The following is a 23203-nucleotide window of genomic DNA, read 5'->3' as shown; positions in this document are numbered from 1 at the left end:
TCTGACATGGTCTTTGAAAAGAATTTCTTGGTGTTGAGGTATCCAAAAAGCTGTAAAGTGTAGCTGTGGGCGAAAATGATAAGTACTTCAAGTTGGAAAATGGGTTTAGGAGGGACATTCAGAAAGTAACTTGCTCTGAAATGGTCTTTGAAAAGTATTTCTTGGTGTTGAGGTATCCAAAAAGCTGTAAAGTATAGTTGTGGGTGAAAAAGATAAGTACTTCAAGTTGGAAAATGCGGTTAGGAGAGACATTAAGAAAGTAACTTGCTCTGAAATGGTCTTTGAAAAGTATTTCTCGGTGTTGAGGTATCCAAAAAGCTGTAAAGTATAGTTGTGGGTGAAAAAGAACAGTACTTCAAGTTGGAAAATGGGTTTAGGAGGGACATTAAGAAAGTAACTTGCTCTGAAATGGTCTTTGAATAGTATTTCTTGGTGTTGAGGTATCCTAAAAGCTGTAAAGTATAGTTGTGGGTGAAAAAGATAAGTACTTCAAGTTGGAAAATGGGTTTAGGAGGGACATTAGGAAAGTAACTTGATCTGAAATGGCCTTTGAAAAATATTTCTTGGTGTTGAGGTATCCAAAAAGCTGTAAAGTATAGTTGTGGGTGAAAAAGATAAGTACTTCAAGTTGGAAAATGGTTTTAGGAGGGACATTAAGAAAGTAACTTGCTCTGAAATGGTCTTTGAAAAGTATTTCTTGGTGTTGAGGTATCCAAAAAGCTGTAAAGTATAGTTGTGGGTGAAAAAGATAAGTACTTCAAGTTGGAAATTGGGTTTAGGAGGGACATTAAGAAAGTAACTTGCTCTGAAATGGTCTTTGAAAAGTATTTCTTGGTGTTGAGGTATCCAAAAAGCTGTAAAGTATAGTTGTGGGTGAAAAAGATCAGTACTTCTAGTTGGAAAATGGGTTTAGGAGGAACGTTAAGAAAGTAACTTGCTCTGAAATGGTCTTTGAAAAGTATTTCTTGGTGTTGAGGTTTCCAAAAAGCTGTAAAGTATAGTTGTGGGTGAAAAAGATAAGTACTTCAAGTTGGAAAAATGGGTTTAGGAGAGACATTAAGAAAGTAACTTGCTCTGAAATGGTCTTTGAAAAGTATTTCTTGGTGTTGAGGTTTCCAAAAAGCTGTAAAGTATAGTTGTGGGTGAAAAAGATAACTACTTCAAGTTGGAAAATGGGTTTAGGAGGGACATTAAGAAAGTAACTTGCTCTGAAATGGTCTTTGAACAGTATTTCTTGGTGTTGAGGTATCCAAAAAGCTGTAAAGTATAGTTGTGGGTGAAAAAGATAAGTACTTCAAGTTGGAAAATGGGTTTAGGAGGGTCATTAAGAAAGTAACTTGCTCTGAAATGGTCTTTGAAAAGTATTTCTTGGTGTTGAGGTATCCAAAAAGCTGTAAATTGTAGTTGTGGTGAATAAGATAAGTACTTCAAGTCGGAAAATGTACTTAGTAGAGATAAGGAGAATCTAATTTGCTCAGCTATGGCCCTTAAAAAGTTATTCTTGGTGTCGAGGTATCCGAAAAGCAGCAAAGTATAGGCTAGTGGAGGGTGAAACAAATAAGTACTCCAAGTTGGAAAAATTGGTTTAGGAGGGACATTAATAAATAAACTTGCTATGAAATGTCATTTGAAAAGTATTTCTTGGTGTTGAGGTATCTAAAAGGCTTTAAGGTATAGTGGTGGGTGGAAAAGATAAGTACTTCAAGCTGGAAAATGGGTTTAGGAGGGACATTGGAAATTCAAAGGGATAGTGCCCTTTTTAATAGTCGAAAGTGATTTGAGGGCAACTAATCGCCCTGTCACGCCCATCTTTTCCCAAAACACATCCAATCAAAATTTTGAAATAGCCATTTTATTTAACGTAGTTTTAAGTTCTGTAAATTAGGTCTTTGAGGATGACAATCCCCTCAAAGCCCTCAGGGCAAGGGTTGTATGTTATTCCCTGGGGGCATATAAGGTTTATATAGAACGCGTTGTCATAGAAACTTTAAAAAGGGCTCATTCGTTTGGAAATTGAAATGGCTAGTGCCCTTTTTAATAGTCAAAAGTAATTGGAAGGCAGCTAACCCCTTCCACGCTCACCATTTCCCCAGACACATCCAATGAAAATTTTGAGATAGCCATTTTGTTCCACACAGTTTAAATTTCAGGAAAATATACCGTTGAGCAGGACAATCCCCCCCCCAGTCTTCAGGGCAACGGTTATAAGTTATGCCCTGGGGGTATATAAATTTTTATTGAAATCTTTGTTGTAGAAACTTGAAAAAGGGTTCATTCGATTGAAAATTCAAAGAGCTAGTACCCTTTTTATTAGTCAAAAGTGATTTGAGGCAACCAACCTCTCACGCCCAGCTTTCCCCCAAACACATCCAATCAAAATTTTTAGATAGCCATTTTATTCAACGTAGTTGAAAGTTTTCGAAATTAGGTCTTTAAGGATGACAACCAATCCCCCCACAACCCTCAGGGCAAGGGTTGTAAGTTATGCCCTGGGAGCATGTAAGGTATTTGTAGAAAGCGATGGTGTAAAAACATCATAAAGGGCTCATTCAATTGAAAATTGAAAGGACTAGTGCCCTTTTAATAGTTGAAATTAATTGAAGGTGAACTACCCCACCCCCCTCTCACGCCCACCATTTCCCCAAACACATCCTATAAATATTTTGAGGTATCAATTTTGTTCAACGTAGTCGAAAGTTTTGGAAATTAGGTCTTATCTGATGATAACCCCATCAGAGCCTCCAGTCCAAGGGCTGTAAGCTATGCCCCGGGGGCATATCAGATTTATATAGAAAGTTGTTGTAAAAACTTCAAAAAGTGCTCATTTGTTTGGAAATTGAAATTGCTCTTTTTAATAGTCGAAAGTGAGTGAAGAATAATTGACCCCTCTCTCCCGCCCACCATTCTCCCAAACACACCTAATCAAAGTTTAGAGATAGCTATTTTGCTTAACATGGTTGAAAATTCTGGATATTATTTACTTAAGGATGACAAACCCCCCAAAGCCCGCAAGACAAAGGTCGTAAGTTATGCCCTGGGGCATATAATGTTCTTATAGATAGAGTTGTCGTGAAAACTTCAAAAGAGGCTCATTCAATTAGGAATTGAGAGGGCTAGTACCCTTTTTAGTAGTCGAAAATGATTGGAAGGTAACTAACCACCCTCTCACGCGCACGATTCCCCCAAACACATACGATAAAAATTTTCATATAGCCATTGTGTTCAACGTAGTGTAAAGTTCTGGAAATTTGGTTATTGAGGATAACAACCACCTCCCCCTGCCTTCAGGGCAAAGGATGTATGTTAAGCCCTGGGGGTATATAAAGTTTTTATTGAAAGCCTTGACGTAGGCACTTCAAAAGGGCTCATTTGATTGGGAATTGAAAGAGCTAGTGCCCTTTTTAATAGTTGAAAGTGATTGAAGAGTAACTAAGGCCCCTCACATGCCCACCATTTTCCCAAACACACCCAACCAAAATTTTGAGATAGCCAATTTGTTCAATGTAGTTGAAATTCTGGAAATTATGACTTAGGGGATGACAACCACCCTCACAGCTCTTAGGGTAAGGGTTGTAATTAATGCCCTGTGAGCAAATAAGGATTTTATAAAAAAAGCTTTATCGTAGACACTCAAAAAGGGCTAATTCGATTGAAAATTGAAATGCCTAGTGCCCTTTTCATAGGGCACTAGCCCCTATAGGTGTCAAAAACCTTATGCCTTTCTCTGGCCTGAACATAATTTGCATTGTACTAAAAAAAATACAAATAAATGTGCATTGTCAGTTTAACATACACATAATGATGTTTAGTAATTAAAATGTTAATACTATTTGATTTACTAAAGTCATAAAAGTAAAAACATCTATATTTTTTCAGTAAAGTGCAAATTATGTTCTGGCCTTGGAAAGACATAGGGGTTTTGAGCCCTACTCATGTTATTTTCTGCTCGTTTTGAAATTGACTCGGTTATTTATTGTAATTTCTGTTCGTTTTTGGTTTCATTTATTTATCGATGCTGATTTGTGGTAGTTTCACCCTTGGTCGATTATTTTATTTTATTTTTGCTCATTTTGGTTTAGTGCAGTTCTTTACTTTTCTTGGAAAAACTTATTTTGTTAAATTTTTTTTAAATTAATTTGATTAAAAGTGCGGTCAGATGATTTTAATTTTAATTGAATCGAAAAATTATTTGAATCTTATAATTAGAGCCGTATCCAGGATTATTTTTCAGGAGGAGTGGTTAAAAAAGAAGTTTTCAGAAGGGGGTTCAAAGAAACATTAAAAAATTCATCAAAAATTGTTTATATTCATTTTGTTACTTTTTTTACGAGTCGGACAAATTATTTTTTTTGGAGGCGGTGGGGGGTGGGTTGGTAAATCCCCTAACCCGATAAATAAAAGTTCAAATAGAGATAGCATCCTTTTAATCGACAGTGATAAATTTCACAAAAATACTAGATATTTCGGTCACATATGCAGTGACCATCATCACTAGCATAAATATTTTACTACAACTGCATCAGTAGTTTTACTACTGATGACGGTCACTGCATATGTGACCGAAATATCTAGTATTTTTGTGACATTTATCACTGTCGATTACAAGGATTTTATCCTTATTAGAACTTTTATTTATCGTAATGGAAAGGCAGTGTCGTCTTCGAAATTATCTATCCCCTAACCCCCCTGGATACGGCCTTGCTTTTAATATTCAGTTAATGTAAATTGCGACAAAAGGACTATCTCCAGTATCTCTATTTGAAGCAAGGTCTCTTTTTTTAATTTCTATTCATTTTTTTATAAAATCTATTCACACAATCATGTATCATCTAAATTAAACTATGGGGAAGGTATTTTATTCAGTAATGGTTATCCCATTAGACTTATTGACAATATCATTGATAAAAGGTTAAAAAAGGTAAAATATTTAATAATGAACCCAACCCCTTTCTTCAGTTACTCTAGAAATTGAAAATCAGCAACAAATGGCTAAAAAAAATTGATGAAACATAATCTCTCTGTTAAAACGGTTCGTGGTAACGAACTGTGAGTAAGGAGCGACATTGTTCAATAGTATCCGAAACTCTAAAAATTGATAGAAGGTTAAAAAAGGTAAAACATTAAATAATGAACCAAAACCCTTTCGTCAGTTACTCTGGCATTTGAAAATCAGCAACAAACTGTAAAACATTTTCAAGAAACATAATCCCTCTGTTAAAACGGTTCGTGGTAACGAGCTGTAAGTAAGGAGCGACATTTTATTCAAAGGGTACAATTCAAGGGACCAGAATTCATCAATAGGTGATTTACGAGAATGCTTCACGGAATTGGGACTAACACAGTAATTTGATTGTTAATCCAAAAAATCTGCTGATTGACTATTTCTCCTTAACGTCAATTTTGTCCAGTCATTAGGAACACACGAAGGAAGGAGGAAGGAGGTGTGGGTTGAACCTCCAAAAAATTTTTGTCTAAACCACTTTCATGACTTTCAATAATTAATAAAGTTAAGTCATTATTTTTGCCTTTAACCCCCATCCCTCCAGAAATGAACCAGCTGTCAAAAAAGAAAATCCCATTTCTTTTAGTTCATTCAGATGTTTGATTTCTTTCCCCGTAGGCACACATAAATTTATCCCTGGGGGTATTTATATGGGTATGGCTGTCAAAACGAAAAAACGGCTAATTGTGTGGTATTTACAGTTAATTACAAAATCACAATAATTGGGACACGAGAGGACCCAGCTATTGCCTTTGCCCTTTTCAAATATCTTTTATCGTTTTAATTTTCTTTTATGTTGTCAAACCCGGCAATAAATAAAGGATTTCTAGTTATTATTTGGCACTTATTTAAACTAGTCCTTTTTTTAGTTTAGAACATAATAATATGTATCTACTGATCTTCTCCGGTTTCTTTACTTGGCGATGTTGGCTGATTTTCTCCGTTTTTTTTTATTTATTTATTTATTTGGCGATGTTGGTTGCTAAGTCGAATGAGAAATCCACGGGCCTAGATGAACGAAGAACGAATTGTTAAAGAGAAATTAATGAACAGCATTGTCATCTTCTTTGTGTTTATTTAAAAGTGTATGTTAATAACGAACATTAGGCAAGTATTTACGAGTCATTAGGGTAATATCAACACAGTGCAAAAACTTAGATTACACAGACGTTTTATGGAAATCGGAAAAACCAAAATATACCAGTTTGACCAGTTTAATACATATTTTTTCAAACTTTTTTCTTGACTTGGAAAAATTGGTTGCTAAGTCAAGTGAGAAATCTATGAGCGTGATAAAAGAAATGGTGAGCTGAAAGGGTGAAAAGGGGGAAGGAGGAGTACTGTCAGCTTGTATGTAAATCTACCTAAAAATGATTGTTATTACAAAAGTAGTACCCTCTCCATAGATTCAAGTGGCCCAATAGCAGATTAACATGGGATTTCTACCGGCCCATTAAATGTGGAGTTCCTAGTCTCTCGCACCTGAGCAATGCGGTCTGCTGGCAAGATTCCTGGAATTCCAAGTGTCCCATTATTTTTCATATGTGATTAATCAGAGTATGGTCGGGATAATACGCAAGTAATAATAATAGGGGGCGGTTAAGTGGAGCTCCTAGCCCCCTCCCCCTCCCCCCACCTGTGCAATGTAGTCTGCTAGCAAGATTGCCAACCCTGGAAAGAGTCCTGGAATTCCAGTATTTTTTTATATGATTATTCGGAGTGTGGTTGGGATAATAATGAAGTAGCGATAATAAGGATTACTACTCAGTAGAAAGGGGGGTCCGACTCGTGACAGTACAAAATTTGGTTATCAAAAGAATGTATCTCGTGACAGTACACCAAATATGGGCATAGAGTCCCTAGGGGAGATGGATTTCTGAGAAATTGATTGCGTAATCAAAGTGTGTCAATGACCTCTTTTTTCAAGGTCGATATGTTTGTTGTTGTAAGTGCATGCTCGAGGCGAATGTTAAGGTGTCCAGGAATTTGGATATCCTGTGCTGTCGACCTCAATTCCCCTTTCGTGAATCAATAATTCCCCTTAGAAACAGCAAATTAATTCCCCTTTCTTGACAGATCAATCAACTAATGACATCATCTGTCTGACCTTAAAATTTTTCGCCTAGAAACAAGTCTCCAGGAATAGATCCAAGTCATTAATGTCTTCGCCCCGGAAACAACTCTACTGGTCGAACTCCAAAAGAAATTGATAAACAATGCTATGGAAACATCTCTCCAAGAAACATCTTAGCGATGAGTAGATTAACACGGGAATTAAGTTTCATAGTAATTTCAAATGTGACAGCGCAGAGATGCCAAAACAAGGAACACGCTGAAGTTACGATTAGAGGTTATTTGAGCGAAACCGTTTTAGACATTTTAGGGAATTATTTCGGCGAGAACAGTTAGAGACATTTTAAAAGATGATTTTAAAAGATGATTTTAGAAGAGGATTTAAGGGTGAAACTCTGTGGTCGTTATACTACACAAGTTCCATTTGAAAAGTGTTGTGAGGTCCCCTACCACAACCCCAAAGGGTACTGATCCCCCCACCCTAACCCCGAAGGAAGCCCCCGGGCCTCAAAGGTCCCCCAAACTCCCCAAGGACCACCCGGCCCACACGGGCCCCCTCCCCTCCCCAGAACCTCAAAGGCCCTCCCCGGGCCCGTCTTTCCTTGATGTGTGTTGTCTGAAAACTATGATTTGGGGTGTATGGGTTGCTATTTTTTAATTTTATGAGTTGGATTTCTTAGTCTTTCTTAGGTATGTGTTGTCGGAAAACTATGATTTTGGATGGATGGTTTGCTATTTTTGACTTTTCTGAGCTGGATTTCTTAGACTTTCGTAGGTGTGTGTTGTCAGAAAATTATGAATTGGGATGTTTAGTTTGCTATTTGGACTTTTCAGAGCTAGGATTCTTAGTCTCTCATAGGTGTTTGTTGTCTGAAACTTCTAGTTTGGGATGAGTAGTTTGCTATTTCAGACTTTTATGAGCTAGGGTTCCCTAGTATTTCGTAGGTGAATGTCGTCAGAAAATTATGATTTGGGATATGTAAATTACTATTTCGGGGCTTTTCTGAGCTAGATTTCTTAGTCCCTCATAGGTGTTTGTTGTCTGAAACCTATAGTTTGGGATGATTAGTTTGCTATTTTTGACTTTTCTGAGCTAGGTTTCTTAGCCTTTCATAGGTGTGTGTTGTCAGAAACTTATGATTTGGGATATGTAAATTACTATTTTTGACTTTTCTGAGCTAGATTTCTTAGCCTTTCATTGGTGTTTGTTGTCTGAAACCTATAGTTTGGGATGAGTAGTTTGCTTTTGGACTTTTCAGAGCTGGATTTCTTAGCCTTTCGTAGGTGTGTGTTGACTGAAACTTATGATTTGGGATATGTAAATTACTATTTCGGGCTTTTCTAAGCTAGATTCCTTAGTCTTTCGTTGGTATGTGTTGTCTGAAACCTATAATTTGGGATTTGTAGTTTGCTTTTTGGACTTTTCAGAGCTAGGATTCCTAGTCCCTCATAGGTGTTTGATGTCTGAAACCTATAGTTTGGGATGAGTAGTTTGCTATTTCAGGCTTTTCTGAGCTAAGGTTTCTTAGTATTTCGTAGGTGTGTGTTGTCTGAAACTTATGATTTGAGATGTGTAATTTGCTATTTCCGACTTTTCATAGCCAGATTTCTTAGTCTTTCGTAGGTGTGTGTTGTCAAAAACGTATGATTTGGGTTGTGTGGGTTGTAATTTTTTGACTTTTCTGGGCTGGATTTCTCAGCCTTTGGTAGGGGTGTGTTGACTGAAACCTATGATTTAGGGTGAGTGGTTTGCTATTTTTGACTTCTCTGAGCTAGATTTCTTAGCCTTTCATAGGTGTGTGCTTTCAGAAAATTATGATTTGGGAGGTGTAGTTTGCTTTTTGGACTTTTCAGAGCTAGGATTCTTAGTCCATCATAGGTGTTTGTTGTCTGAAACTTCTAGTTTAGGATGAGTAGTTAGCTATTTCAGGCTTTTCTGAGCTAAGGTTTCTTAGTATTTCGTAGGTGAATGTTATCTGAAACTTATGATTTTGGATATGTAAATTACTATTTCAGGCTTTTCTAAGCTAGATTTCTTGTCTTTCGTTGATTTGTGTTGTCTGAAACCTATGATTTGGGATGTGTGGGTTGCTATTTTTTTACTGTTCTGAGCTGGATTTCTTAGCCTTTCATAGGTGTGTGTTGACTGAAACCTATGATTTGGGATGAGTGGTTTGCTATTTTTGACTTTTCTGAGCTAGACTTCTTAGCCTTTCATAGGTGTGTGCTGTCAGAAAATTATGATTTGGGATTTGTAGTTTGCTGTTTGGACTTTTCAGAGCTAGGATTCTTAGTCCCTCATAGGTGTTTGTTGTCTGAAACCTACAGTTTGGGATGAGTAGTTGGCTATTTCAGGCTTTTCTGAGCTAAGGTTTCTTAGTATTTCGTAGGTGTGTGTTGTCTGAAACTTATCATTTGAGGTGTGTAATTTGCTATTTCCGACATGATCAATTCTATTTCCCCAAAATAATATAAAAAGTTTCCACTTCAGTTCAGATTTTTCTCAGAGATAAAAAAATTTAAAATACTGTTCCAAATTTTTCAAAGAAGATAGAAAAGTTCAAGTTCTCTTCTGAATTTTACCAAAGAACACAATTCAATTCTAATTTCTCCAGAGAAAATAAAAAGCTTCCACTTCAGTTTTAAGTTAACCAAGACATAAAAAATTTAAAATTTGGCTAAAATTTGAATTTAGAAGATATGAGAATTTATGGTATGATTTTTGATTGTTTCCATGAAGATAAAAAGTTTCAATTTAATTCTCAGTATTCTTATATTGAGTTATGACTTGTTTCAAAGAGATGAAAAAATTTAAAGTACTGTTCCAAATTATTAATAGAAGATAGAAAAGTTCAAGTTCTCTTTTGAATTTTACCAAAGAACACAATTCAATTTTAATTTCTCTAGAGAAAATAAGAATCTTCCACTTCAATTTCAAGTTCACCAGGACATAAAAAATATAAAATCATAAGTTTCAGAAAAACTTCACCTACGAAATACTAAGAAACCTTAGCTCAGAAAAACCTGAAATAGCCAACTACTTATCCCAAACTAGAAGTTTTAGACAACAAACCCCTATGAGGGACTAAGAATCCTAGCTCTAAAAAGTCCAAAATGAAAACAAAACTTCCCAAATCATAATTTTCTGAAAGCACACACCTATGAAATGCTAAGAAATCTGGCTCAGAAAAGTCAAAAATATCAAACCACTCATTCCCAAATCATAGGTTTCAGTCAACACACACCTACGAAAGGCTAAGAAATCCAGCTCAGAAAAGTCAAAAAATAGCAACCCACGCATTCCAAATCATAGGTTTCAGACACCACACACCTACGAAAGACTAAGAAATCTGGTTATGAAAAGTCGGAAATAGCAAATTACATACTTCAAATCATAAGTTTCAGACAACACACACCTATGAAATACTAAGAAAACTTAGCTCAGAAAAGCCTGACATAGCAAACTATTCAACCCAAACTATAGGTTTCAGACAACAAACACCTATGAGGGACTAGGAATCCTAGCTCTGAAAAGTCTAAAAAGCAAACTACAAATCCCAAATCATAATTTTCTGACAGCACACACCTATGAAAGGCTAAGAAACCTAGCTCAGAAAAGTCAAAATAGCAAATTAACCATCCCAAATCATAGGTTTCAGACAACACATACCTATGAAAGGCTAAGAAATCCAGCTCAGAAAAGTCAAAAATTGCAACCCACCCATCCCAAATCATTGGTTTCAGACAACACACACCAACGAAAGACTAAGAAATCTAGCTTAGAAAAGCCCGAAATAGTAATTTACATATCCCGAATCATAAGTTTCAGAAAACATTCACCTACGAAATACTATGAAACCTTAGCTCAGAAAAGCCTGAAATAGAAAATTACACACCTCAAATCATAAGTTTCAGACAACACACTCCTACGAAATACTAAGAAACCTTAGCTCAGAAAAGCCTGAAATAGCAAACTACTCATCCCAAACTATAGGTTTCAGACAACAAACACCTATGAGGGACTATGAATCCTAGCTCTGAAAAGTCCAAAAAGCAAACTACAAATCCCAAATCATAGGTCTCAGACAACATACACCAACGAAACACTAAGAACCTTATATCCCAAATCATAGGTTTCAGTCAACACACACCAACGAAAGACTAAGAAATCTAGCTTAGAAAAGCCCGAAATAGTAATTTACATATCCCAAATCATAAGTTTCAGACAACATTCAGCTACGAAATATTATGAAACCTTAGCCCAGAAAAGCCTGAAATAGCAAATTACACACCTCAAATCATAAAATTCAGACATTACACACCTACAAAATACTAAGAAACCTTAGCTCCGAAAAGCCTGAAATAGCAAACTACTCATCCCAAACTATAGGTTTCAGACATCAAACACCTATGAGGGACTAAGAATCCTAGCTCTGAAGAGTCCAAAAAGCAAACTACTAATCCCAAATCATAAGTTCCAGACAACGAACATCAACGAAAGACTAAGAAATCTAGCTTAGAAAAGCCCGAAATAGTAATTTACATATCCCAAATCATAAGTTTCAGTCAACACACACCTACGAAAGGCTAAGAAATCCAGCTCTGAAAAGTCCAAAAGCAAAGTACTCATCCCAAACTATAGGTTTCAGACAACAAACCCCTATGAAAGGCTAAGAAATCTAGCTCAGAAAAGTCAAAAATAGTAATTTACATATCCCAAATCATAAGTTTCTGACAACACACACCTATGATAGGCTAAGAAACCTAGCTCAGAAAAGTCAAAAATAGCAAACTACTCATCCCAAACTATAGGTTTCAGACAACAAACACCTATGAGGGACTAAGAAATCTAGCTCAGAAAAGCCCGAAATAGTAATTTACATATCCCAAATCATAATATTCTGACGACATTCACCTACGAAATACTAGGGAACCCTAGCTCATAAAAGTCTGAAATAGCAAACTACTCATCCCAAACTAGAAGTTTCAGACAACAAACACCTATGAGAGACTAAGAATCCTAGCTCTGAAAAGTCCAAATAGCAAACTAAACATCCCAAATCATAATTTTCTGACAACTCACACCTATGAAAGGCTAAGAAATCCAGCTCATAAAAGTAAAAAATAGCAAACCACCCATCCCAAATCACAGGTTTCAGACAACACATACCTATGAAAGACTAAGAAATCCAACTCAGAAAAGTCAAAAATAGCAACTCATACACCCCAAATCATAGGTTTCAGACAACACACATCAACGAAAGATGGGGCCCGGGGAGGGCCTTTGAGGGTCTGGGAGGGGGGGGCCTTGAGGGCCAGGTGGTCCTTTGGGAGCTTGGGGGACCTTTGAGGACCGGGGGCTTCCTTCGGGGTTAGGGTGGGGGGATCGGAACTCTTTGGGGTTGTGGTAGAGGACCTCACAACACTGTTCAAATGGAACTTGTGTAGTATAACGACCACAGAGTTTCACCCTCAAATCCTCTTCTAAAATCATCTTTTAAAATCATCTTTTAAAATGTCTCTAACTGTTCTCGCCGAAATAATTCCCTAAAATGTCTAAAACGATTTCGCTCAAATAACCCCTAATCGTAACTTCAGCGTGTTCCTTTTGTTTTGGCATCTCTGCGCTGTCACATTTGAAATTACTATGAAACCTGATTCCCGTGTTAATCTATTCATCGCTTAGATGTTTCTTGGAGAATTGTTTCCATGGCATTGCTTATTAATATCTTTTGGAGTTCGACCAGTAGAATTGTTTCCGAGGCAAAGACATTAATGACTTGGATCTATTCCTGGAGAATCGTTTCTAGGCGAAAATTTTTAAGGTCAGACAGATGATGTCATTGGTTGATTGATCTGTCAAGAAAGGGGAATTAATTTGTTGTTTCTAAGGGGAATTATTGATTCACGAAAGGGGAATTTAGGTCAACAGCACAGGTGTTCCAAATTCCTGGACACCTTAACATTCGCCTCGAGCATGCACTTACAACAACAAACATATCGACCTTGAAAAAAGAGGTCATTGACACACTTTGATTACGCAATCAATTTCTCAGAAATCCATCTCCCCTAGGGACTCTATGCCCATATTTGGTGTACTGTCACGAGATACATTCTTTTGATAACTAAATTTTGTACTGTCACGAGTCGGACCCCCCTTTCTACTCTACTCCACGTGCTCTAATATAGATAACCCAGCTGGCGAGATCCCTACGACACATCCCCTGCACTCCAATGACGTCACACGACTTACCTGTTTTAAACGGTCAGGTGTAATTTGCTTGACCCAATCTTATGTAACCTATCAACAGGACCCATGGGAATTCCCCGCTTGTAACTTAACCACAGCACACACCTTATGGGAGGTCGCGTATTGATAGCGCGACCATCACTGACACATAATACTTCTTTAGCATTTTTTTCTTTCTTTCAAAGCGTTTCTTTTTCTATCCTTTTATTTCTTTGTCCTCGCTAGGACATGAAAGGAAAATTTTCTTCCAATGGGTCAACGTCTCAAGCAAGAGGACTAACAGGCCATTCCCCGTAATCTGTCCTAAGCAATACTTTCAAAAAATAACACATTCCTTTGACGTCACCTGACACACCTCTGTCTATTCCTTGACACATTTGGCGGGATTCAAAGCTCATGTTGATCTTCTCCTGGGAAGGTGTAACATCGATTATGAAAAACGCACCGAGGAATTTTTAGACAAAATTGCTCTAAATGTATTTCTGGCGATATAAACTAAGGGATGCTTAAATTGTGTAAAAACCTTGATCGTGCTAAACAATAAATATTAAATACACAGACATTGTAAATAAAAGTTTTATTTTTCAAACAAATCTACTAACAATATTAAACAAATTGAAAAAAGCAGTTAAAAAAAACGACAAACAAAAAAAAAGGTTAAAAAACCCTTATCGTAATTTATGCAAAAAGAGCCTTGTATTATAGAAAGTAGGGGATCCTGGCATTCAATACTAGGGGATATGGCTGATATTAGATGCAAATTTAAGCCCTATTAAGAACTTTTTAACGAAAATGCTTTCGTTTCTTTGAGCCAGGACTATGAATATTTCACTCCATCATGAAAAAACGCCCTACCATCCCCCTAGCAATCATTTCCAGAGAGCGGAGTTGATATTAGAGCTAAATTTAAGCCGTATTAAGAGCTTTTAACGAAACTGCATCGTTTCTTTGACTGGGATGTTAGATTTCAGTCCCCCTCTCCAGACAAAATGCTTTTCACACCTCCCACCTTATTTTTAAGCTCTGGAGTGTGCCAGTCCAAGGCAATGTTTACCACTCTGACAAACTGTGGATGGCATACGGTACCCTCTGGCCCTCTCATTATTTCAAAGGCATTTAGAGATAAAAACATAAAACATGCAATGAAAATATGCTTTTAAATCCATTGATTTATGCTTTAACAATCAACCCTAAACATGATGCCCGAATGATAATTCACAAAACACTACCAAACAATTAATGCTGTGTGGTACCCTCTGACACCCCTTCAGCATTCCTAATACATTTTTCATACATTTCTTGTTAAAAATTTTGCTTCAATCTGGTGATTCCAGTTCTTTGCAAGCCAACCCATTTATGATGCTTCACAAAACACTCAACACCACCATGGCACTACGCACCTGCTCCTCCAGTATCGACGTGGAATCACCCACTCATCCTAGGACATTTTCAACTTTTCACGCCTAAAATATGCTCAGGAATCTAAATTAAACACTGTTTTTCTTTATTTTCGAACAGCAGAAACTCGACATTTCATTGCTAGACCATATTACTCCAAGCAATTCAAATAAGACATTTTTCAGACATTTCTTATGATTTTTCTCTTCGTGAAGGTTGTATATAGATTTTTCTCCTTCTGAAACTGATTTTCTTCATGGAACTTGTTGTGTGCTGATTTCATTCACGGAACTTGTTGCCTGCTGATTTTTTCTCTTGAATCTTGTTGCCTGCTGATTTTTCTCTTCATGGAACTTGTACATTAAATTTTCTCATCACGAGACATATTTTGTTCGTGCAACTTGTCGCGTTCTGATTTTTTTTTTCGTGGAACTTTCTGCGTGCTGATTTTTGTTCGTGAAACTTCATACATGTAGATTTTTTCTCTTATTGAAACTTGTACATTGATTTTTTCCATGTGAAACTGATTTTGTTCAAGGAACTTGTTGCGTGCTGATTTTTGTTCATGGAACAAGCTACGTACTGATTTTTATGCGTGAAACTTGTTGCATGATGAATTTTATCTTCGTGAAACTTGTACATAGATTTTTTTTCTCGTGAAATTGATTTTGTTCAAGGAGCTTGTTGTATGCTTTTTTTGTTCTTCGAACATATTGCATGCTGATTTTTTTCGTGAAACTTGTTGCATGATGATTTTAATCTTCGATAAATTTTTACATAGATTTTTCTACTCCTGAAACTGATATTTTTCACGGAATTTGTTGCCTGCTGATTTTTTTTCCATGAAACTTGTTGTATGTTGATTTTTCTCTTCATGAAACTTGTACATTAATTTTACCTGCTCGTGAAACTCATTTTCTTCATCGAACTTGTTGCATGGTGATCTATAATTGTGGAATTTGTTGAGTGCTAATTTTTGCTCTTAAAACTTGTTGCATCTTGATTTTTTCTCTACGTGATACTCATACATTGATTTTTCTCCACGTTGAGTGCTGAGTTTTACTCATGTAACTTGTCGCATGTTTGTTTTTTTTCTTGGTGAAAGTCGTGTATTGACTTTTTGCCTCACGAAACTCATTTTACTCATGAAACTTATTGCATGCCAATTTTTTCTTTGTGGAACGTGTAGCTTGCTGATTTTTTTTCTAGAACTTGTCAAATGTTGATTTTTCTCTTGGCAAAACTTGTATATTGATTGTTTTCCTCGTTAAGCTGGTTTAAATCATTGAACTTATTGCATACATATTTTGTTCGTGGAACTTGTTGCATGTTGAGTTTTTAGTTCGTGAAACCCGTGAACAAAATTCAGCATGCAAAACGTTGATGAACATAATCAGATTCGTGAGGAGAAAAAATTCAATGTATATGTTTCACAAAGGGGAACAATTAGCATGCAACAAGTTTCATTGACAATAATCAGCATGCAAAACGTTCCACAAACAGGTGTTCAGCACGCAACAAGTACCATGAAGAAAATAATTTTAACGATGATAAGAATCAATGTATAACTTTTGCGATGAGAAAAATCAATGTACAAGTTTCACGAAGAAAAAAAATAACATTTGACATGTTTCACTAGCAAAAAAAACTGGATGCAACAGGTTCTACGAACAGAAAAAAACAGCACGAAACAAGTTCCATGAAGAAAATTTAACTCACGAAAAGAAAAATTAATGTAAGTGTCTCACGAAGAGAAAAATCAACATGTAACATGTATCACGAACAAAAAATTAGCTCACATCTTCATTGAACAAAATCAGTTTCATCTGGAGAAAAAAAAATGTATGAGTTTCACGAACTAAAAAACCAACATGCAACAAGTTCCACAAACAAAAATTTGTATGCAATAAGTTCCATGATTTAAATAAGTTTGACGAGGAGAACAATTAATACATAAGTTTCGCCAACAGAAAAATCAACATGCGACAAGTTCTAGGAATAAAAATCAGCACGTTACACGTTCCACGAAGAAAAATCGGCATGCAATATATTCCATGAGTAAAATGAGTCTTACGAGGCAAAAAATCAATGTACGAGTTTCACAAAGAGAAACAAAATCAACATGCGACAAGTTACATGAGTAAAAATCAGCACTCAATAAGTTCCATGAGCGTAAAACAGCACACAAAAAGTTCCAAGAACAAAATCAGTTTTGCGAGGAAACAGTCAATGCATGAGTTTCATGAAGAGAAAAATCAAGATGCGACTTGTTTCACGAGTTCCACAATCATAAATCAGCATGCGACAAGTGCGATGAAGAAAATCAGTTTCACGGAGAATTAATGTGTAAGTTTAACGAAGAGAAAAAACAACATGCAACAAGTTTCATGGAAAAAATCAGCAGGCAACCAGTTCCATGAATGAAATCAGTACGCAAAAAGTTCCATGAAAAATATCAGTTTCAGGAGGAGAAAAATAAATGTGCAAATTTCATGAAGAGAAAAATCAACATGCAACAAGTTTCATGGCAAAAAATCAGCAGGCAACCAGTTCCATGAATGAAATCAGTACGCAACAAGTTCCATGAAAAATATCAGTTTCAGGAGAAGAAAAATAAATTTGCAAGATCCCCGAAGAGAAAAAAACATCATGCAACTAGTTTCACGAACAAAAAATCAGCACGCAACATGTTTCATAAACAAAAAACCAGCATGCAATAAGTTGCTTGGACAAAATCAGTTTTAAGAGGAGAAAAATCATTGTAAAAATTTCACGAAAGGTAAAAAAACAGTATGTATGATATGTATGATGTTTCACGAACAAAAAGAAAAATCACGACGCACCAAGTACCACGAATAAAAAATCAGCACACGAAAAGTTCCTTGAACAAAATTGGTTTCGCGAGGAGAAAAAATCAATGTACCAGTTTCACGAAGAAAAAGAAAATCAGTATGCAACAAGTTCCTTGAACATAAATCAGCACGCGACAAGTTCCATGAACAGAATCAGTTTCATGAGGAGAAAAAAAACCAGTGTACAAGTTTCACGAAGAGAAAAAGCAACATGCAACAAGTTTCACCGACAAAAATCAGCATGCGAAAAATTCCATGAACAATGCTTTGGTTTTGGTTGAATTTCTTGCTAGGGTTCTCCGATGGTTAGGTCAGGGACCCCTCCGTTGGAAATGTTCGCTATGAATTGAATGCTTACCCCGGTTGAATTGGATGCTTGGTATCCGCTTAAAATGGCTGCTTGGGTCTTCCGGTGGTTAGGGGCGTCCTATTGGAATTGGTTGCTAGGAGCCCCAGTAGAATTGGATGATTCGGCTCTGGTTGAAGCGGTTGCTAGGGTCCTCTGGTGGTTTGATTAGGGGTCTAGGGGAAAAGTTTGAAGATGACCTAGGGATGATGAGTGGGGGATGCCAAGTGGATGGTGGAGGGGCAGGTGTGTAAAGCTATGATAATGTGGAGTGTTTTGTGGAGCATTATGATAGGCTTGGCTTGCAAAAAAAACTTGAATCACCGGATTGAAGCATAATTTTTAGCAAAAAATGTCTGAAAAATGTCTTAGGAATGATGAAGGGGGTTTCAGAAGGTGCTGCAGTGCAGTAATAGTGCGGCAATGTGGTGTGAATATCTTGGAGTATATCGTTTTACCAAATAAATGTTAAGTTCCTCTTTTCAAATAAAAACAGTGTTTAATTTAGATTCATGAGCTTATTTTCAGAGGGAAAGCGTTGAAAGTGTCCTGAAGAGATTATGGGGGGGCACGTGGATATGGCAGGGGCAGGCGCATAATGCTGTGATGGTGTGGAGGGTTTTGTGGAGCATTATAATAGACTTGGCTTGCAAAAACTTGAATCACGGGATTGAAGCATAACTTTTAACAAGAAATGTCTGAAAAATTTCTTAGAAATGATGAAGGAGGTGTCAGAAGGTGTTGTCGTGCAGTAATAGTGTGGCAATGTGGCGTGAACTGCTTGAAGTATCACGTTATAGCAATGAAATTTCGAGTTCCTGCTGTTCAAATAAAAAACTGTGTTTAATTTAGATTCATGAGCTTATTTTCCGTGGTAAAAGTTGAAAATGTCCTAGAGGCTTGATGATTGGGTAATTCCACGTGGATGCCAGAGGGGCAGGCGCGTAATGCTGTGATGGCGTGGAGTGTTTTTGGAGTATTATGATAGGCTTGGCTTTCAAAAACTTGTATCACCGGATTGAAGCATAATTTTTACAAGAAATATCTGAAAAATGCCTTAGGGATGATGAAGGGGGTGTCAGAGGGTGCCACACGGCCGTAATAAGTGTAGCACTGTGACGTGAATTGCTTGGAGTAACACGTTCTAGCAATGAAATGTCGAGTTTCTGCTGTTAAAAAATAAAAAAACGTTGTTTAATTGAGATTCATGAGCTTAATTTCGGTGGGAAAAGTTGAAAATGTCCTAGAGGGGGGATGAGTAGGTGATTCCACGTAGATGCGGGGGGGGGCAGGCGTGTAATGCCATGGTTGTGTGGAGTTTTTTGTGGAGCATCAAGAATGGCTTGGCTTGCAAAAACTTGAATCACCGGATTGAAGCATAAGTTTTAACAAAAAATGTCTTAGGAATGATGAAAGCGGTGTCAGAAGGTGCCGCAAAGCAGTAATAGTTTGGTAGGGTGGCTTGAATCGCCATGGGGGCTTCATGCTGAGGGTGGATTGCTAATACATAAATCAATGGATTTAAAAGAATATTTTATTATGAAAATGTTTGCAAATGCCTTTGGATCAATGAAAGTGCCAAAGGGTACCGTAAACCATCCATAGTTTTACAGGGTGACATGTATTGTCTTGGACTAGCACACTGTAGAGCTTAAAGATAAGGCCCGAGGTTTTAAAGGATTTTTTTCGGGAGAGGGGGATTGGAATCTAACTTCTCAGTCAAAGAAACGATGCAATTTCGTTAAAAAGCCCTTAGTATGACTTAAATTTAGCTCTGATATCAACTCCGTCCTCTGGAAATGATTGCTAGGGGGAGTTTTGGGCATTTTGTCACGATGGTGTGAAATGTTCATAGTCTTGGCTCAAAGAAACGAGTGCTTTTTCGTTAAAAAGTTCTTAATAGGGCTTTTAGGGCTTTGAAATAATAAAACTTTTATTTGCAAAGTTTGAGTTTTTAAGATTTATTGTTTAGCACGATCAAGATGTTTGCAAAATTTAAGCATCCATTAGTCTTTATCGCTAGAAATATATTTAGAGCAATTTTGTCTAAGAAAATGAATATTTCCTCTGCTTGTTTTGCATAATCGATGTTACACCTGGCCAGGTTAAGATTGACATGAGCTTGGAATTCCGCCAGATGTGTTAAGGAATAGACAGAGGTGTGTCTTGTGACGTCACGGGAATGTGTTATTTCTAGATAGTATTGAGTAGGGCAGATTATGGGGAATGGCTTGTGAGTCATCTTGCTTGAGGCATAGACCCATTGGAAGAAAACTTACCTTTCAAGTCATAGCGAGGACAAATAACTAAAAGAATAGAAAAAGAAACGCTTTGAAAAAAAAAATGCTAAAGAAGTATTATGTGACAGTGATGGTTATACTGTCATTATGTAACTTACATGCCGCAAGCGCGTAAGATGAGCACCGTCATTACATAAAGTGTTTCCCGCCATTAGGTTAAAAGAAAGAAAAAACACTTTGAACATTTTGGGTGAAAAATAAAATGTCAAAAAAAAGGTATTATGTGACAGTGAAGGTAGCGCTGTCATTATGTGACCTCACATAAGGTGTGTGTTGTCGTTAAGTTGCAAGCGAGGATTTCCCGTGGATCCTGTCGCAAGGTTACATAAAATTGGGTCAAGCACATTACACCTGACCGTTTAAAACGGGGTAAGCCGTGTAACGTCATTGGAGTGCAGGGGAGGTTTTGTGGAGATCTCACCTGCTGGGTTCCCTATATTAGAACACATGGGGTAGTAACCCTTAATTATCACTACTTGTGTGTTATCCCAACCACACTCCGATTAATCATATAAAAAAAATACTAGAATTCTTGGAATCTTGCCAGGGGTGGTAATCTTACCAGCTGATCGCATTGCATAGGAGTGAGGGACTAGGAGCTCCACATGTAATGGGCCGGTAGATATGCCATGTTAATCTGATATTGGGCCGCTTGAATCTATGGAGGGGTACTACTGACAAATATTAGTCCTTAGAAGTCATTTGGGAGTAACAAAATAGTACAATATTTGGAATTACATAGACTTTTTATTTCAAAATCCCTCACAGCTTTCCCTGATAGTTTGAACTTAGTATCCTTAGCCGTTCTTGTTTACATTGCATAGATACTATTTTGAGAACCTTGAAGCTAATAGAGTGTTTTGAGTTATCTTTCTATTTAACCGTGCTTAAATTGCAGATGTCACAGTAGCTTATATTGTTTAGGCCCTTCACCTCCAACAACGTTTCTTTCTACTTTACCGTTTATGAAGTATAATGTCCCATTGGAGCTGATAGTGCAAAACTGTTAATTTTGTCTGAATTCAAGACGCAAATCTTTTTGCCCCTACTCCTTTCTCCATAATTAAGTTTAAGTTTTCTTTGTCCCATTTTCCTCTCTTCTTTTGCCCAATAGTAACTGAAAGTTATAATTTTATTCCCTGAGCTATTCCTAAGATGTTGCAGACAAGGCATTTTGATGAACTGCATTACACATAGTATCTTTTGATTTACCCCTCCCCTTCACCAAGCCAAAAATTAAATTCCAATTGACCCCCCCTCCTGATGCTCCCTTAAAATTCCTACTTGACATATTATAAGTATTTTGAAGAATCAGATGAACATAACGCCTTTTGATTTACTTGGGTGGTGTTTCCAGAGTTTACTATTGGGCTACACACGAAGTCTGAACGATCGATAAAAGGTTGCTTGAGATGCAACTAATCAGGAACAAAGGATCAACTAATCAGGATCAACTGATCAGGATCAACTGAACAAAGGATCAACAGGAACAAAGGATCAACTAATCAGGATCAACTGATCAGGATCAACTGAACAAAGGATCAACAGGAACAAAGGATCAACTAATCAGGATCAACTGATCAGGATCAACTGAACAAAGGATCAACAGGAACAAAGGATCAACTAATCAGGATCAACTGATCAGGATCAACTGAACAAAGGATCAACAGGAACAAAGGATCAACTAATCAGGATCAACTGATCAGGATCAACTGAACAAAGGATCAACAGGAACAAAGGCTCTTCTGCCAATTTCAGGCTCCTCTCATCTCCTCTCACATCAACTCAAAATGAAATACATATTTTATTTTTTGTCCCAGAGACTTATGTCTGAATGTTTTGAGCTAGTCAGATGCCCAGGATAAAAAATTCCCCCCTTTTCCATTAAAAAGTCATCATAAGTCAAAAAGTCATAAAAACTCATGTAAAAAAGATCACTTTCATATTCTAAAGCCCTTGCCATAAGGTCTGTGGGGGTCATGTGATCCCCAGAGGCATATTTACTGGATGTTTCAATTGTTTTGAACAGAATCTCTATCTAAAAATTTTGATCCAATGTCTTTGGGAGTTTAAGAGGGTAGCCAAAAATAGCACAAGTTGGGACTGGTTGTCCTCAATTTGCTTTCAACTCTTGAAAAGGAAACTAGAACTTTCAACTTCCGTTAAATGAGGCCCCTCTGAAGTTTTTATCACCCCTCCTTCCATACAAAAGGGCATGGGAACAAAAAAACATAAATAATAGATTGAAGCCATATTGCTTTTTACATTGGCAGTGCTACTGTGGTACCTATTATTTTAGTAAATGGCCTTTTTTGGCTTGAATGGCCATCTTGGAACGTTAATCTGATGATGTTAGGGTTGAAGAGGCCTCCTGAGCAACCCAAGACTTTTAAAAGGTGGTAGATTGCCCTCCGTTCGGTTTCAACCCTTGATAAGGGCTTACAAAGTTATTAATTTTAGTCGAATGAGAAAGTCCTCGCCGAAGTTTAATTGTCACCCGTGGTTTTTTATGTAGCCCAGACAAAATACATAGGATACTTTTCGCTCTTTACCAAGTCTTTTTTAACGCGAAGACTATAAAAAATCAACTAGGGAAGCGAATATTTTCTCGAATACTTTAGCCCTTTTGCACTGACAAATCTGATTTTAAAATCATACTCTAGATTATAAACTTGCCGTTCCACGGATCGTCCAGATCACAAAAATTTTGTTCTTCTGAAAATCGGGGCCGTGAGTTTATAATCTACATAACAAATCATCATTTACCTACAAAATAAGACATTGGATTTGGGTTGTAAATTTTGCCGTGTCTTGGGTTGGATTTATAACCTCTTGCTGTTCCATAATCTAGAATTCGACAACCCAGTTTTATAAACTTCTTTATTTCGAATTGTGTTGTATAAATTCCGTAATAGTTGTATCTTTTTATATAATTATTTATTATAATGTTATGTAGTTGTTGTTAATATTATAATATTATTT

Source organism: Artemia sp. Qi Xiang Cuo, chromosome 4 (assembly GCF_049724085.1).
Source record: "Artemia sp. Qi Xiang Cuo chromosome 4, ASM4972408v1, whole genome shotgun sequence".
NCBI classification, from domain to species: domain Eukaryota; kingdom Metazoa; phylum Arthropoda; class Branchiopoda; order Anostraca; family Artemiidae; genus Artemia; species Artemia sp. Qi Xiang Cuo.
The sequence above is the reverse complement of the archived record's forward strand: the minus strand, read 5'-3'. Positions refer to the sequence as shown.